Source organism: Elephas maximus, chromosome 6, assembly GCF_024166365.1.
Source record: "Elephas maximus indicus isolate mEleMax1 chromosome 6, mEleMax1 primary haplotype, whole genome shotgun sequence".
NCBI classification, from domain to species: Eukaryota; Metazoa; Chordata; class Mammalia; order Proboscidea; family Elephantidae; genus Elephas; species Elephas maximus.
In genome coordinates, this window is record NC_064824.1 from 82,508,927 (window position 1) to 82,526,887 (window position 17,961).

The 17,961-nt window shown below is 37.1% G+C and overlaps 1 non-coding gene and 1 pseudogene across 1 annotated transcript; both read left to right on the forward strand.

Annotated features, from left to right (window-relative positions):
• Positions 1–515: 515 nt before the first annotated feature.
• Positions 516–622, forward strand: LOC126078605 (U6 spliceosomal RNA). The gene has a single exon (XR_007518091.1). It is a non-coding gene; the product is annotated as a U6 spliceosomal RNA (small nuclear RNA).
• A 13,037-nt stretch (positions 623–13,659) lies between these two features.
• LOC126078334 (protein RUFY3-like) lies at positions 13,660–15,671 on the forward strand (annotated as a pseudogene).
• The last annotated feature ends 2,290 nt before the right edge of the window (positions 15,672–17,961 follow it).

Genomic DNA, 17,961 nt, shown 5'->3' on the forward strand with positions numbered 1-17,961 from the left:
CTTTGTGATAAGAGGATTTGTCAGAAGCAGACCTGCAAACAAAAAATCTTAAAGAATGTCTTCAAGTAGAAAAAAAAAATTACAACATATGGAAAATTGGACCTACTCAAAGAAATAAAGACTTGGTGATATGACAAGTATGTGGATAAATCTAAATAATACTGTATCTCATTTTATTAATTCTCAAAGATAATGCACAATTTAAAGCAAAAACAGTACCAATATATTGGAATATTTCTAACATTAGTAGATAAAACTTTATTACAATTTTGTATATTGTACAAATATACAAAATAGTACTGTGCACATTAGCCTATAATTGTTTCTGCAGAGGTCTGTATTTCCAGTAAGAGGAAAATACTTGGAAGAAAGGAACATGTTTTTACTCATGTAATGCCAGCACCTAATTATAGGTATTTTTCACATATTCTTATGTATTTGGTGAGTGAAAGATTAAAATTATACCTTAATAAAATATATTTTTTGAAAAACTTCCTTCCCTCAAAATATCTTCAGTGCTCACTTCTGCAGCACATATACTAAAATTGGAACAATACAGAGAAGATTAGCATAGCCCCTGCGCAAGGATGACACGCAAATTTGTGAAGCGTTCCATATTTTTGCCAAGGAACACACAGATAAAGCAACTGAAGAAATTAGAAAGATTATTCAGGAACATAATGAAAAGTTTAACAAGCTGGAAAAATCCACGGACAGGAATCAGAAATTCAGAAGATTAACAATAAAATTACAGAATTAGACAACTCAGTAGAAAGTCAGAGGAGCAGAACTGAGCAAGTAGAAGCTAGAATTTCTGAACTTGAAGATAAATCACTTGGCACTAATATATTTGAAGAAAAATCAGATAAAAGAATTAAAAAAAATGAAGAAACCTTAAGAATCATGTGGGACTCCATCAAGAGAAATATCCTACAAAGGATTGGAGTACCAGAAAAGGGAGGGATAACAGAAAATACAGAGAAAATTGTTGAAGATTTGTTGGCAGAAAACTTCCCTGATATTGTGAAAGATGAGAAGATATCTATCCAAGATGCTCATCAAACTCCACATAAGGTAGATCTGAAAAGAAAGTCACCAAGACGTATTATAATCAAACTTGCCAAAACCAAAGATAAAGAGAGAATTATAAGAGCAGCAAGGGATAAACGAAAAGTCACCTACAAAGGAGAGCCAATAAGAATAAGCTCGGACTACTCAGCAGAAACCATGCAGGCAAGAAGACAATGGGATGACATATTTAAAAAATTGAAGGAAAAAAATTGCTTGCCAAGAATCATGTATCCAGCAAAACTGTCTCTTAAATATGAAGGTGAAATTAAGACATTTCCAGATAAATACAAGTTGAGGGAATTCGTAAAAACCAAGCCAAAACTAAAAGAAATACTAAAGGGAGTTCTTTGGTTAGAAAATCAATAATATCAGGTATAATTTTTTTTTTTTTTATCAACCCAAGACTAGAACACTGGGCAGAGCAACCAGAAGTCAACCCACACAGGGAAATCAAACAAAACAAAGCAAGATTATATATACGTATAAAAAAGCCCAAAACAGGGTAACAGCGATGTTATTATATAAAAGAAGACAACATTAAAATAATAAAGAGGGACTAAGAAATGTAATCATATACCTTCCATATGGAGAGGAAGATACGGCGATACAAAGAAATAAAAGCTAGTTTTACGTTTAGAAAAATAGGGGTAAATAATAAGGTAACCACAAAAGAGACAAGCTATCCTACTCATCAAAATAAAATACAAGGGAAAAATAGAGACTCAGCAGAAACATAATGAACAACAACAAACATGAGGAAAGGACAATATATAAAGAAAATCTACTCACCACATAAAATCAAGTGGGAAAAAGAAACTGTCAACACACACAAAAAAGGACATCAAAATGATAGCACTAAATTCATACCTATCCATAATTACCCTGAATGTAAATGGACTAAATGCACCAATAAAGAGACAGAGAGTGGCAGAATGGATTAAAAAACAAGATCCATCTATATGCTGCCTACAACAGACACACCTTAGACTTAGAGAAAAAAACAAACTAAAACTCAAAGGATGGAAAAAAATATATCAAGCAAACAACAATCAAAAAAGAGCAGGAGTGGCAATATTAATTTCTGACAAAATAGACTTTAAAGTTAAATCCATCAGAAAGGATTAGGAAGGACACTATATAATGATTAAAAGGACAATATACCAAGAAGCTATAACTATATTAAATATTTATGCACCCAATGACAGGGCTGCAAGATACATAAAACAAACTCTATCAGCATTGAAAACTGAGATAGACAGCTCCACAATAATAGTAGGAGACTTCAACACACCACTTTTGGTGAAGGGCAGGACATCCAGAAAGAAGCTCAATAAAGACACGGAAGATCTAAACGCCACAATTAACCAACTTGACCTTGTAGACATATACAGAACACTCCACCCAACAGCAACCAAGTATACTTTCTTTTCTAGTGCACATGGAACATTCTCTAGAATAGACCACATATATTAGGTCATAAAGCAAGCCTTAAGCAGAATTCAAAACATTGAAATATTACAAAGCATTTTCTCTGACCATAAGACCATAAAAGTGGAAATCAATAACAGGAAAAGCAGGGAAAAGAAATCAAACACTTGGAAACTGAACAACACCCTGCTCAAAAAAGACTGGATAATAGAAGACGTTAAGGATGGAATAAAAAAATTCAGAGAATCCAATGAGAATGAAAACACTTTCTATTACAGCCTTTGGGACACAGCAAAAGTGGTGCTCAGAGGCCAATTTGTATCAATATACGCACACATCCAAAAAGAAGAAAGGGCCAAAATCAAAGAATTATCCCTACAACTTGAAAAAATAGAAAGAGAGCACCAAAAGAAACCCACAGGCACCAGAAGAAAACAAATAATAAAAATTAGAGCTGAACTAAATGAAACAGAAAAACAATTGAAAGAATTAACAAGACCAAAAGCTGGTGTTTTGAAAAAAATCAACAAAATCGATAAACCACTGGCCAAACTGACAAAAGAAAAACAGGAGAGGAAGCAAATAACCTGAGTAAGAAATGAGAGGGGCAATATTACAACAGATCCAACTGAAATTAAAAGAATCATATCCGATTACTATGAAAAGCTATATTCAAACAAATCTGAAAACCTAGAAGAAATGGATGAATTCCTAGAAACACACTACCTACCTAAACTAACACAAACAGAGGTAGAACAACTAAATAGACCCATAACAAAAGAAGAGATTGAAAAGGTAATCAAAAAACTCCCAACAAAAAAAGCCCTGCGCCTGGTCCGGATGGCTTCACTGCAGAGTTCTACCAAACTTTCAAAGAAGAGCTAACACCACTACTACTAAAGGTATTTCAGAGCATAGAAAAGGATGGAATACTACCAAACTCATCCTATGAAGCCACCATATCCCTGATACCAAAACCAGGTAAAGACACGACAAGAAAAGAAAATTATAGACCTATATCCCTCATGAATGTAGATGCAAAAATCCTCAACAAAATTCTAGCCAATAGAATTCAACAACATATCAAAAAAATAATTCACCATGACCAAGTGGGACTCATACCAGGTATGCAGGGATGGTTCAACATTAGAAAAACAATTAATGTAATCCACCACATAAATAAAACAAAAGACAAGAATCACATGATTTTATGAATTGATGCAGAAAAGGCATTTGACAAAGTCCAACACCCATTCATGATAAAAACTCTCAGCAAAATAGGAATAGAAGGAAAATTCCTCAACATAATAAAGGGCATTTATACAAAGCCAACAGCCGACATCACCCTAAATGGAGAGAGCATGAAAGCATTCCCACTGAGATCGGAAACCAGACAAGGATGCCCTTTATCACCACTCTTATTCAACATTGTGCTAGAGGTCCTCGCCAGAGCAATTAGGCTAGATAAAGAAATAAAGGGCATCCGGATCGGCAAGGAAGAAGTAAAAGTATCTCTATTTGCAGATGACATAATCTTATACACAGAAAACCCTAAGGAATCCTCCAGAAAACTACTGAAACTCATAGAAGAGTTCAGCAGAGTATCGGGATACAAAATAAACATACAAAAATCAGTTGGATTCCTCTACAGCAACAAAAAGAACATCGAAGAGGAAATCACCAAATCAATGCCATTTACAGTAGTCCCCAAGAAGATAAAATACTTAGGAATAAATCTTACCAGAGATGTAAAAGATTTATACAAAGAAAACTACAGTACGCTTCCGCAAGAAACCAAAGAAACTTACAAAAGTGGAAGAACATACCTTGCTTGTGGATAGGAAGACTTAACATTATAAAAATGTCTATTCTACCAAAAGCGATCTATACATTTGATGCAACTCCGATCCAAATCCCAATGACATTCTTTAATGAGATGGAGAAACAAATCACCAACTTCATATGGAAGAGATAGAGGCCCGGATAAATAAGGCATTACTGAAAAAGAAAAACAAAGTGGGAGGCCTTACTTTACCTGATTTTAGAACCTATTATACCACCATAGTAGTCAAAACAGCCTGGTACTGGTACAACAACAGGCACATAGACCAATGGAACAAAATTGAGAACCCAGATATAAATCCATCCACATATGAGCAGCTGATATTTGACAAAGGCCCCAAAACAGTTAAATGGGGAAAAGACAGTCTTTTTAACAAATGGTGCTGGTGTAACTGGATTAAAAAAAAAAAAAAAAAAACCATCTGCAAAAAAATGAAAGAAGGCCCATACCTCACTCCATGCACAAAAAGTAACTCAAAATGGATCAAAGACCTAAATATAAAATGTAAAATGATAAAGATCATGGAAGGAAAAAGAGGGACTACGTTAGGAGCCCTAATACATGGCATAAACAGTATACAAAACATTATAAAGAATGTTGAAGAAAAACTAGGTAACTGGGAGCTCCTAAAAATCAAGCACCTATGTTCATCCAGACTTCACCAAAAGAGTAAAAGGACTACCTACAGACTGGGAAAAAGTTTTTAGCTATGACATTTCTGATCAGTGCCTGATCCCTAAAATCTATATGATACTGCAAAAACTCAACTGCAAAAAGACAAATAACCCAATTAAAAAATGGGCAAAAGATATGAATAGACACTTCACTAAAGAAGACATTCAGGTAGCTAACAGATATATGAGGAAATGTTCACGATCATTAGCCATTAGAGAAATGCAGATCAAAACTACAATGAGATTTCATCTCACTCCAACAAGGCTGGCATTAATCCAAAAACAACAAACTAAGAAATGTTGGAGAGGCTGTGGAGAGATTGGAACACTTATACACTGCTGGTGGGAATGCCAAATGGTACAACCACTTTGGAAATCGATTTGGCACTTCCTTTAAAAGCTAGAAATAGAACTACCATAGATCCAGCAATCCCACTCCTTGGACTATATTCTAGAGAAATAAGAGCCTTTACATGAACAGGTATAGCTAGAAATAGAACTACCATAGATCCAGCAGTCCCACTCCTTGGACTATATCCTAGAGAAATAAGAGCCTTTACATGAACAGGTATATGCACATCCACGTGTATTGCCTCACTGTTTACAATAGCAAAAAGATGGAAGCAACCAAGGTGCCCATCAATGGATGAATGGATAAATAAATTACGGTATAGTCACACAGTGGAATACTATGCATCGATAAAGAACAATGATGAATCTGTGAAACATTTCATAACGTGGAGGAACCTGGAAGGCATTACGCTGAGTGAAATTAGTCAGTTGCAGAAGGACAAATATTACATAAGACCACTATTATAAGAACTTGAAAAATAGTTTAAACTGAGAAGAAAACATTCTTTTGTGGTTACGAGAGGGGAGAGGGAGGGAGGGAGGGAGAGGGGCATTCACTAATTAGATAGTAGATAAGAACTACTTTAGGTGAAGGGAAAGACAGAACACAATACAAGGGAGGTCAGCACAACTGGACTAAACCAAAAGCAAAGAAGTTTCCTGAATAAACTGAATGCTTTGAAGGCCAGCGTAGCAGGGGCAGGGGTCTGGGGACCATGGTTTCAGGGGACATCTAAGTCAATTGGCATAATAAAATCTATTAAGAAAACATTCTGCATATCACTTTGAAGAGTGGTGGCTCAGATCTTAAACTCTAGCAAGCAGCCATCTAAGATGCATCAATAGGTCTCAACCCACCTAGATCAAAGGAGAATGAAGAACACCAAGGACACAAGGCGATTACAAGCCCAAGAGACAAAAAGGGCCACGTGAACCAGAGTCTACAACATCCTGAGACCAGAAGAACTAGATGGTGCCAGGCTACATCTGATGGCTGCCGTGGCAGGGAACACAATAGAGAACCCCTGAGGGAACAGGAGAGCAGTGGGATGCAGACCCCAAATTCTCATAAGACCAGACTTAATGGTCTGACTGAGACTAGAAGGACCCCGGTGGTCATGGCTCCCAGACCTTCTGTTGGCCCAGGATGGGAACCATTCCCGAAGCCAACTCTTCAGACATGGATTAGACCGGACAATGGGTTAGAGAGGGATGCTGGTGAGGAGTGAGCTTCTTGGATCAGGTGGACACTTCAGACTGTGTTGGCCTCTCCTGTCTGGAGGGGAGATGAGAGGGTGGAGAGGGTTAGAAGCTGGTGAAATTGGACACGAAAAGAGAGAGTGGAGGGAGAGAGTGGGCTGTCTCATTAGGGGGAGAGTAATTGGGAGTGTGTATCAAGGTGTATATTGGTTTTTGTGTGAGAGACTGACTTGATTTGTAAACTTTCACTTAAAGCACAATAAAAATTATAAAAAAAAAACTTCATTTGTTTTCACAGTATCAAGGTCAGTGTTCTGTGCCACTATCCTTAAGTTGGAAGATTGAAATATGAATTAATATGTTAAAGACTATAATGTGAATAGTAAGAAAAATGATTCAATTAAAAAAATAAATTTTGTGTAAATCCAAAATTATTCTTTAAATGTTGTCTTACTTTTTTGTTTAATTGATTCACACCCTAAATATTCAACTAATGTGTCTTCTTATGTACTGTATAAAATATCCCAGTTAATTGGCCTAATATTGTATTTAATGCTTCTGCTCTACCATTTAGTTTGTTGTGTAGTGCCTGGGGTCTTAAAAGCTTGTAAGCAGCCATTCAAGGTACACCAATTTCTATCTATTTGCCTGGCACAACAAAGGAAGAAGGAAAGTCAGACATAGGAGGAAGAAATGGAGTATGTGGCTAATTGTCTCAATGAACAACTGTCCCCTTTGCCATGAGACCAGAAGAACTGGATGGTGCCTGGCTATCATTCCTAGACATTTTGATCTAAGATTCTATAGAATTCTGATCAAAGGGGGGGAAATGTAGAACAAAATTTCAAATTGTTATGGAGTCTTGATTTTCTGGAGTCATAGAGGCCTAATGAACCTTTGAAACTGTTGCCCTGAGGTAATCTTTAAATCTTAATCCTTGAACCAAAAATATCCACTGAAGACTTCTTCAAATGAAACAATCGTTTAGTTTAACTAGTAAAGGAAGTCTGCCTTGAGCGTTGTGCTCTTTTAAGATCTGTCTGTATGGGGTCAAACTGACAACAGAAACTCAAAAGATTAAATAGGAAACTTAGGGGGCAGCGAGTTTATGTTAATAGCGGAGGAACAATTTGTAAATGGAGGGTGAGAACGGTTGCACAACTTGAAGAAAGTAATCAATGTCACTGAGTTGTGTGTGTAGAAACTATTGAATTGTATGTTTTACTGTGTATATTCTCAACAACCACAGAAATTAAATAAATTAAAAATATTTTATCATGAGTTTCTTCTATATATGTAAATCATATTATAGGTTTACTGCTTCTTTATTTCTTGGAAAAAACAATGTCTAATACTGCAAATCATTTTAGATGTTCCTGAAAAGTTTTTCTTCAAAATTTTAGATGCATTGAGCCAATAAAAAAAAAAAGTATATATTTTATTTTATTGTTTTTTGACTACAAACTCAATTTCTACACTTTGTATTTAAGTTAAATATATTCTGAATTCACTGCATTTTTTACAAAGAATGGGCAGATGTCTTAATAAAGTATGACCAGCTGGTTTATGAGCAAAGAAACACGATCAATTTTTGTGTACAGTTTAAAAGTTACATAAAACATCTGTACGCTAGATGATCAGTATATTATTCCAAAAGCATAAGACTCTAGGATGTAGTAGTAACTTGAAACTAAGATATTAATTCCATTTTAAACCAATATTTTAAAAACTGAATATACTTCTGATTTTATATTGGTCATTTGATTATTACTGTCATTTTAAGTAAAATTACCTATAAAATATTGAGTAAATTTAAGAATATAAAGTATACAAAGCCATTCTTTCAAACATTTTATAAGAAGATGGTAAATGCTTCAACGCACTGAAATCAGATGAAAACAGAAAGTCTATATTTACAAGTAAATTGAACTAATAATGACAGCATTTAATTTCCTTTTGGGTATCTTCTTTGAAATTATAATAAAATACATGTGATGTCTGTAGGTTGTTTGGAGGTATCCTGGGGCAGTGATGTTGCAATTAAATCTATGCTGGATTGCTGTGTAAACACCTCTAGGAATTTGTGTATTTTAATTAGAGATTTACTTAAGTACTAGGAATTTTGGAACAGTCACCCACCCACCAGGTTTACCAGCCAATGAACACCACGTACAGTTAAGCGATTTGTAGTTCTCTTTGCTGAAAAATGACTCTCTGTATAGTAATTAAGGTGATTATGGTATCTTCAGCAGCAAAACTAGACTACACAATCAGCAGTTATATTTTTAATTACTTCTTTTTGTTCTCATTTGTACTAACTCTTACAATCAATTTGTGTGAAAAATGGATCCCAAAGCATTTGTATATTAAAGAGTCAATACACTTATTTGTGGCACAGAATAGTATTTTAAAATTTTAGATTCATTAAATTATTATTTGAATAAGATACGATTACCAGAGGAATTTGGGGGCAAATTTTACTTTCCTGATAGATATCTATTTAACACACATTACATGAAAAGACACGGTTCCAGATTCAAAGAGTTTGTACAATCAGTCTAGTAGTTACATAAGACATACGGTTCAAGAGCAACTATAACGCAATATAGTAAAGGTTTCTGAAACAGCCCATACTGGGAATTCTAGGAACTCAATGACAATTAAAATCTGAGGGTGTCCGGGAAGGCTTCAAAGACAATAGAAATTAAACTGGATCTTGAGGGTTGTACAGTTACTAACCTGGTAAAAAACTGGAGAAAGAGTAGCAAGAGGGATATATGTAGTGATAGTTCTGTGCTTGATTAGAGTGGTGGTTATACAAATACACTATGTGGTAAATAGCCCATGTGATACATATACACGTGATAAATATATTTTTATTTATCTATTAAAAAAAAGAGTTGCCATTGAGTCGATTCCAACTCATAGAGATCCTATAGGACAAAGTAGAACTGTCTACTTTGGTGGATTTGAACTCTTGACCCTTTGGTTAGCAGCCAAGCTCCTATTAAAATTAAAAAAAAAATTTTTTTAAACACAAAAAAGTATTAAGGAAAGAAAATTGCAAACAATGATGATAACATGTGGGAAAACATAAACATTTTAAATAGACTTGTATCATGGTAAAGAAGGAGAGGAGGGGGCTAAAAAAGTAGATTATAGCCAGGTTCTATAAGGCTTTATATTCCAGACTCACAGATTTGGATATTATACTGAAATCATAAATAAGATGTTTTTGTCTAGGAAATAGAAACAAATAATCAGTTATAACCCTATCTGAAAAGTACTCTATTAGCGATATCAGAATTTGTTTCTTTTTCCCAAGGAGGCAGCTCTCAGGACATTTGACACAGACTTTACAGAAATATTTTTGCTTACAAATGGATCAAAATGATCTAGTTAATTCAATGATGATAATAAATACTTTAATGAATGATAAAGAGGCTGTTCTTGTTTTGTCTTATGTTAAACAGTAATTTCAGCTTTGGTAAGTACCATCCGTATGATCGTTTTCAAGGTTTTGGATTAAAAGTGGAAAGTGCAATTTACTGAAAATTCCAAATTATATGTAAAAAACATTGTTTTCCTTAAAAATTTTTATATAATTTTCTGAAAAAAATATAATACAATGGAATATCATCATTCATACAATTTACTTACGAGATGACTTTGGGATTTAGTGCTTGGGTAAGAACCTAATACTTAAATCTCTATCATTCATCGGGTAATTCAGTAGCAAAGAGCAAACAAGTAGCAAAGTTCTACTCTAGAGTTATCACAGACACAGGGTATGCGGGTCTGATAGCAATGTTTAGATTGATTTAAATCCAATAAACACTTATTCAGTACTGTTGTCTGCCAGCCTTTGTGCTAAGTATTTCACATGCTTCTCTTAATTTTCACAATAAATACGTCAATTAACATTTATTGAAGTTATGCAGACTTACTATTAAAAAAAAATGTTGCCGTTAATTGCTGTGGAGTGAGTTCTGACTCATGGCAACTTTACGTACAACAGAAAGAAATGTTGCCGACCCTGTGCCATCTTCATGATTGTGGGTATATTTGAGTCCATTATTATGGCTATTGTGTCAATTCATCTCATGGAGGGTTAACACAGAACACAGTAAATACTACAAGCAAGCAGGAGAACTTTAGAATTCTCTACTTGTCCTTCCTCCAATCTCTCCTCACCAGCACATGTAGATACATTTACCTTTGACAATTAAAGCAGAATTAGAATGCCTGGACACCTGCACATTGACTTTTCTTTTGTTACTTCCTTTATTTTGCTGTTGGCTCTGAAATATTAGTGTGCACAAGAATTATTATGTAGGACTCTGTACGTAAAACTGTGAATATTTTACTTTTTACATATTTAGAAGATTTATATTATTAATTGTGAATGTATAAATTTTTGCCTCACACACTGAAACCAACCAATCCTGTGTTAAATGCATTCCACTATACCTCAAGGTATAAAATTGTCTTGTGTAAGTAAGATGGCTGATGAGACACAGTCTAATTTTTTTAATAACTTTGCATTCACTTTTACAGTGTTTATAGGAATGGAAAGAAGCCCCAGTAGCCCAATGGTTAAGCATTCAGCTGCTAACTGAAAGGTTGGCAGTTCAAAATCACCCAGCAACTCCGTGTGAGAAAGACCTGGTGATCTGCTTCCATAAAGACTACAGCCAAGGAAACCCTATGGGGCAGTTCTTCTCTGTCCCATGGGGTCACTGTAGTCAGAATCAACTTCATGGCACCCAACAACAGCAAGAACAATATAGGAATGAAAAGCATTTAAGACTCACTTATATACAAACACTTATACAATGTTTGTATATTTATTTAAACATATAAACAATGTTTGTATATTTAAACATATATACAAACATTTATGTAAAAACTTAGCCTTCTCTGTATAATTTTTTTGGCTTTCTTAAGGTAAAGGAAGGATTGACTCATTAATTTGGTTTGAAAGATATTTTTTGACAAGTGACAAAGCCATTCTTTGTCAATAAGAACCTATCAAAGTATATCACTGTTATTCATGAACCAAGGAGGATTGGAAGATCATGAAAATATGGCTGACCAAGACTTAGAGAAAATCATTGTGCTTTAGTCATGTTCTAATCACCCCCTGTCACTTGTTCGCTTCCGTAACCTCTCAGTACCTGTCTAAACTTTTGAGTGAGTGTTTGGTAATATAAAATTGCTTCAAGATGAGACCAGAAAGAAGAATTTGGCTTTCCATCACAAATAAACAAGAAAGACAATACAATATATCTAGCACCTCCATCTCCTTCTCAAGTATCTACAATTTATGTTTTGAATACCTGTTACATTAAAAAATTATTGTAGCATTTAGCTTAATATAATGAATATAGAGTGCTTAGTCTACAAAGATTCATCAACCATTTGTCACTTGTATAAAAAAAATTACATTTATATTTTATCACATTTCCTAAAATCAAAGTACAATTTACGATTGAATAAAACATTTTGGTGCATTTAAAAAATATGGCTTCCAAAATATTCTACTTATATTAGTTTTTTTTTTTTTAATTATTTTAGTGTCCATCTTTCACAATTCCTTCTGCTGTGATTCTATTTCTATTCCACTTTGGGGAAAGCAACATGACCAAGAGGAAGAAGACCCAAAACCAAGATTCTTGTATTTAGATCTAATTGTGCCACTAGTTGCTTAAAGTGTAACCTCAGATAAGCCACACACTTTTTCTGAGCCCCCGTTTTTTCGTCCATACAATTTCTCAGTCCGGAAGATCCCTAAGATGTCTCTGCTTGTAAACATGTGCCTCTGTTATGGATGTCCTAAATCTGAGACCATAGATGGAGATTAACATAAAGGCAGCTTAATAAATGCAGTATAAGCAGTTTCTCACCCAATCAGTAAGTGAAAGAGGTATTTAAAAAAACTATAGAATATCTATTATTCACATGAAAACGTCTTCATTAGAAGGTTAAGATGTAATTTCATTTTATGAGTGATTTTTTGGTTTGTTTTTAGTAGTTCAAACTATAATTATGTCTTATATCAAATGTGGTTTTTTTTTCTTCCCAGAATATATTTGCCCCTCACTTATTTATTTATTTATTTTTTTATGGACATAGTGAGGTTCCAACGGCCAGGTCATTATGAAAAAATTGGCATTATGCAAAAATGAAGGATTTTTCTTCTTCTGTTTTCAGACAATCCACTTGTCCAATTTTTTTATTTATAAAATAATAAAAAAATAGGATCATATAAATATTAACAACTAAGATTTACTGATGTGCTCATCACTGTGACCAGTCCAGTTATGGATTATTCCCCTGCAGAGAAGGAGGCTTCGAGGAGACAAAGCTGGATAGAGCTGGGCTGTGTGACCGGAGGGCCCATGGTTTAACCGCTCCAGGGCTCCACTTCCACTCCTGCAAGCCCGGCGTTCATGATCCTGGAGCCTGCTCTGCCCTCCCGGCCTGGAAGTCACCAAAGCTGGGGCTTCTTGCATGGGTGCTAGGAGCCTGGCCGGGCATCGTCCCCACAGAGAAGGAGGCTTCACACCCTGTTCGGCTCATTTCGGTATGGCATTAAACTCGCATGCATTTCTCCCAAACATCCTTTCAGATGCCTCTTTCTTTCCTCCCTTCCACAGAAAGTTTGAGTTGTAGGGCCTCAGGCTGCATAGGTGTGGTCTGGGAACCCAAAACAAGTGAGCTGGGAACCCAAAACAGGGAGGGTGTGGCCAGAGAGGAGGCTGGCCTCGCACGACAGCTGGACCCAGCCCCCTGGCAGCAAGAGGAAGAGGAGGGCACCAGCCAGCATGGCCTGGCTTCCCAGAGGCTGCCTGGGGACAGCCCTCGAGGGAGGGGGCGCTCCACAGCCTTTGCTGCAGTGCCTGCCACCTTGTGAGTGCACAAAATAGGCAGTAGAGTTTTTACTATTGTAAACTCGGAATGTGAGATAATGGCATAATCGATAAGTGAGGAGTAGGCGTACAATTGAAATCTTCTCATTGAACGTGGATCATTCATCAGATGGTGCTAAAATTACAAACTGGTTTAGTGGGATTTTTTCTTCAGAATAAGATGGTTTCAAGTTCATACAAGAGCAGGATAATTATCATTTCGAAGTTAAAATGCACATACAGCACATTAAATGCCAAGAGACAAGAATCAAGAGCCGGGGGCGCGGACCGAGAGGGCGAGGCAGGGCCGCCGCTGGCATCCCCGGCCGGCCAGTCGGAGCCGGAGTCCCCGGTAGCCGCCCCCTTCTTCCTGCTCCACCCCCGCGATCCAGGCGCCGGCTTCCCAGCGCGTCCGCCGCCGCCGCCGCAGCAGCAGAGCGTCTGGAGGACCCCGCCGTCCCCGGTTGCCTGCTGCCCTTCCTGCTGCTGAGCTACTCGGGCGGCGGCGGCGGCAAGCACCATCCTAATTATCTCAGGATTAACGAACGCATAAACCTGATGAACATGGCCAAGCTGAGTATCAAGGGCTTGATTGAATCAGCTCTCAACTTGGGGAGAACTCTTGACTCCCACTACCCACCTCTCCAGGAACACTGCTTGAAACACGGCTTGAAAGCCAAGAAAACTTCTTTTGGACAAAATAAATCCTCTGGGAGCCTCTAGAGCTGGTAGAAAAGCTTGTTCCCGAAGCTGCAGAGATAACAGCAAGTGTTAAAGATCTTCCCGGACTTCAGAGGCCAGTAGGGAGAGGGAGAGCCTGGGTTTGGCATTAATGCAAAAGGAACTCTCAGAATATATGAAAGCCTTGGTCAGTAAGAAGGAACTCCTCAGTGAATTCTATGAACCCAGTGCCCTCTTTTTTTTAGTGCCCTCAGGATGGAAGAAGAAGCCATAATTGTTGGTCTTCTGGTGGGTCTGAATGTCACTGTGCCACCTTCCGTATGAAAGAAGATTTGGACTCTGAGATTGGAGTCACAGATTTTTCAATGTATCTCAAGGATGGGAACAGCAGTAATGGTAGTGAAGGAGATGGTCAGATTACTGCAATTCTGGACCAGAAGAACTATGTAGAAGAACTCAACAGACATCTGAATGCTGCTGTAAACAACCTTCAGGCAGAAGTGGATGCATTAGAAAAACCCAACACAAAACTGACAGAGGAGCTTGCAGCTGCAAAGAACAGGATTATTACCTTTCAAGAAGAAATGGAACGAGTTAAAGAGGAAAGCTCCTACATACGAGAATCCAATCGGAAGGGTCCCAAGCAAGACAGAACTTTCGAAGGGTAAGCACTGAGTGAAGCAAGAAAGCATTTAAAAGAAGAAACACAATTAGGACTGGATATTGAAAAAGAGCTGGAGATACAGGTTGGCATGAAACTGGAGATGGAATTGGCCATGAAGATGCTGGAGAAGGATATCTGTGAGAACCATGACGCCCTGGTGTCTCTGAGGCAGCAAATGGATGATCTCAGGGCTCTCAAGCATGAACTTGCCTTTAAGCTGCGGAGTTCAGACTTACGAGTGAAACAGAAAAGTGGACTAAACAGTCACTTAGAAGAGAAAACTAATCAGATGGCTGCCACCATTAAACAACTGGAAGAAAGATTGTGCCAGGCTGAGCGAGGCCGCCAGTCTGCCGAGTTGGAAAACTGACTCTTCAAGCAGAACTTTGGAGACAAGATCAACAGTCTGCAGCTGGAAGTGGAGGAGCTCACCAGGCAGCAGAACCAGCTTGAGTTAGAACTAAAACAGGAAAGAGAAAGAAGGTTACAAAACAACAGGAATGTCCCAGGAAAGGGTTCACAGAAGACAGAATCCAAAATGGATGGGAAGCACAGAATTCAAGAGGAAAATGTTAACCTAAAAAATCCCTTGGAAAAAAGCCACGGGCTGCAATCTCACCCCATGGATCAACAAGATCAACCTCTGCTCTCTGAAAAGCCACAGGTGTGTCAGCTATGCCAGGAAGATGATGGTAGCATAAAAAAGAATGTGTGTAAGAACTGCAAAGGAACCTTCTGCAATGCCTGTTCAACAAATGAACTGCCTCTCCTTGAAGTATCAGCCTGAGCGAGTTTGCAGTTCTTGCCTCAAGTATCTGATGAAGCAGTATTCCACCAGCCCGTCATAAGACAGGAGGCCAAGACCTCGACCAGAACTTTTATGCAGGGCCAGTCCCTACCTGTGCTAGATGTCATGATCTCCTAGAGCCCAGTCCTTAAAATCAGCTAAAGGGCTGATAAAAAAAAAAAAAGATAGGAATTATTTATATACCACAAGTCTAGGGAGAAAAGGCAGAGGTTGGGGTTGCTGGAAATTTTGTTCATTTTTCTTAATTACTGTATGAATAAAAATCACTCAGTTGAGCCTTTCTCTTCTCAGTCTAAATAACCCCACTTTGAAAGGTTTTCTCTATAGCGTGTATTCGAAAAGGCTATTCATTTTTATGAATAGTGATAATTCTGGGGTAGGTATAATAGAAGAGAGTGGTCTAAGCAGTTAAGAATAAAAAGGAAATTGATCATCTCCCTCTTAACATTTATATATTCTGAGAGGAGAGATAAATGTTAACTGCGATCAAAATGAGAGGTATTACATATTTTCCCAGGTACTGCTAGACGTAAACATTATTTCCTCTTAACCCCCCACTAACTACCTCTTCTATCTCTGCCAAACTGTGAACCCAAACTCAGGGGGGAAAAAAAAGAGTAATATAAATTCTGGGTGGACTTGAAACAATCTTATATTATGATTTCAGGGCCAGAAGTTTTCTGGTATTGGCCTACAAATATTTTCATTATCTGAACAAAAAGGCATTTGCAGTTTTTCTACTTAATGACTTTAAAAGTAAATATCTGCCGTTTTCAGAATCTCCTACCATAAAGCAAGCCAACAAAGCAAGCCCAATCTATCCCTCCTCCCAAAGTCATAAAGGAAATTATAAGGAGCTTTCAAAATAGGGTTTGACTTCTACAAATAGGAAGTGTTGATGAGAGCGAAGCTAGATTAGGTATAGAGTAAGACAAATTTGTCCATGGCTGAGAATAATTAGCTCAGAATTTTTCTTTTTTTAACATAAGGAATCCCTTATGTTCTGAGTGAAGAATTAGAGCTGGTAGACAGGTTTCTTGAAAAGGGCAATACTCAAACATCTCGTAGTAACGAACCCTTTGAGGGCACAGAGGGAAGTGCAAGGGAAGGAAAGAAACGGAATATACTATTTTGACTATGTTACATGTGTCTAGACTGTTTGATTCCAATTAAGACCTAAGAAGATATAAATCTGCGACTGGCTTAGAATTTTGGGGTGGAAGCATCCTGGAACTAAGGCTGTTTGATAAATAATGTATCCTGGAAAGGGTTAGAGCCTGGGAAAGAGCTGTTATTCCAGAAGTCTAGTGTGTTACTTGGTGAAGCTGAGGTTTAAGAGTCCTAGGGACAAATAAAATCTACTAATTAAAAAAAAAAAGAGACAAGAATCAAACTGATGATGCCACATAGAGCAAAAATAATTAGAGATATGAACTTACAAAAGGAATAAACACTGGAGACATGACCATTTATCTCTAATTGGGGAGTATAGTCTTGTGGGAGACTTGTGAGCAGTATCACTACTTTCTTTTCCTAAGATTTTTCATTTATATTAATAAATAAATAAATAAACCTGCAGGGAGTAAAATCTGAAGGAAGCTGATGTTTCAGCTGCTCCACACTTAGGTAATGACGACCTGTGTAGAAAAAATTAGAATGTTTCAGGGCAGCAACTGGTAACATGTTCAGATTCAGCCTTGATGCTCTTGATGCAAGTGGGCAGCCATAAGCTCAGGCAAGAAGTGGATTTTAAATGGCTTCAAGCATCAGGGGGAATTTGAATGGGCATACTTTAAGTTGGAAATAGTATAGAAAATCAGTAAAATCATACGATAAGACTGTTAACAAGATAAAATTTCAAGCATACCAAATAAATCAAAACCCAAGATATTTTTAATCATTTTTAGAAAGTAGAAGGTATATTTTTACTAGTTGTCAGGAGTATGAGTCAATAAAATATATGCATATTATTGCAAAAGTAAGGTTATTCTAAATTCTTTAACGTGAAGGAAATGTCTTCCCCCTCTCCCGTTTCGATTCTGCCAAATGAAGTAGTTTATAGACTAGGATTAAAAACCAAAAAACCAAACCCATTGCCGCCGAGTCAATTCCGACTCATAGTGACCCTATAGGACAGAGTAAAACTGCTCCCATAGAATTTCCAAGGAGCAGCTGATGGATTTGAACTGCGGACCTTTTAGTTAGCCACCAAACTCTTAACCACTGCACCACTAGGGCTCCAGACTAGAGTTAAGAGATAAGTATTAAGCCACTTACGAGGCTTCCTTGCCATTTTAGTTCCCGGATACTGATATCACAGGTGAAATATT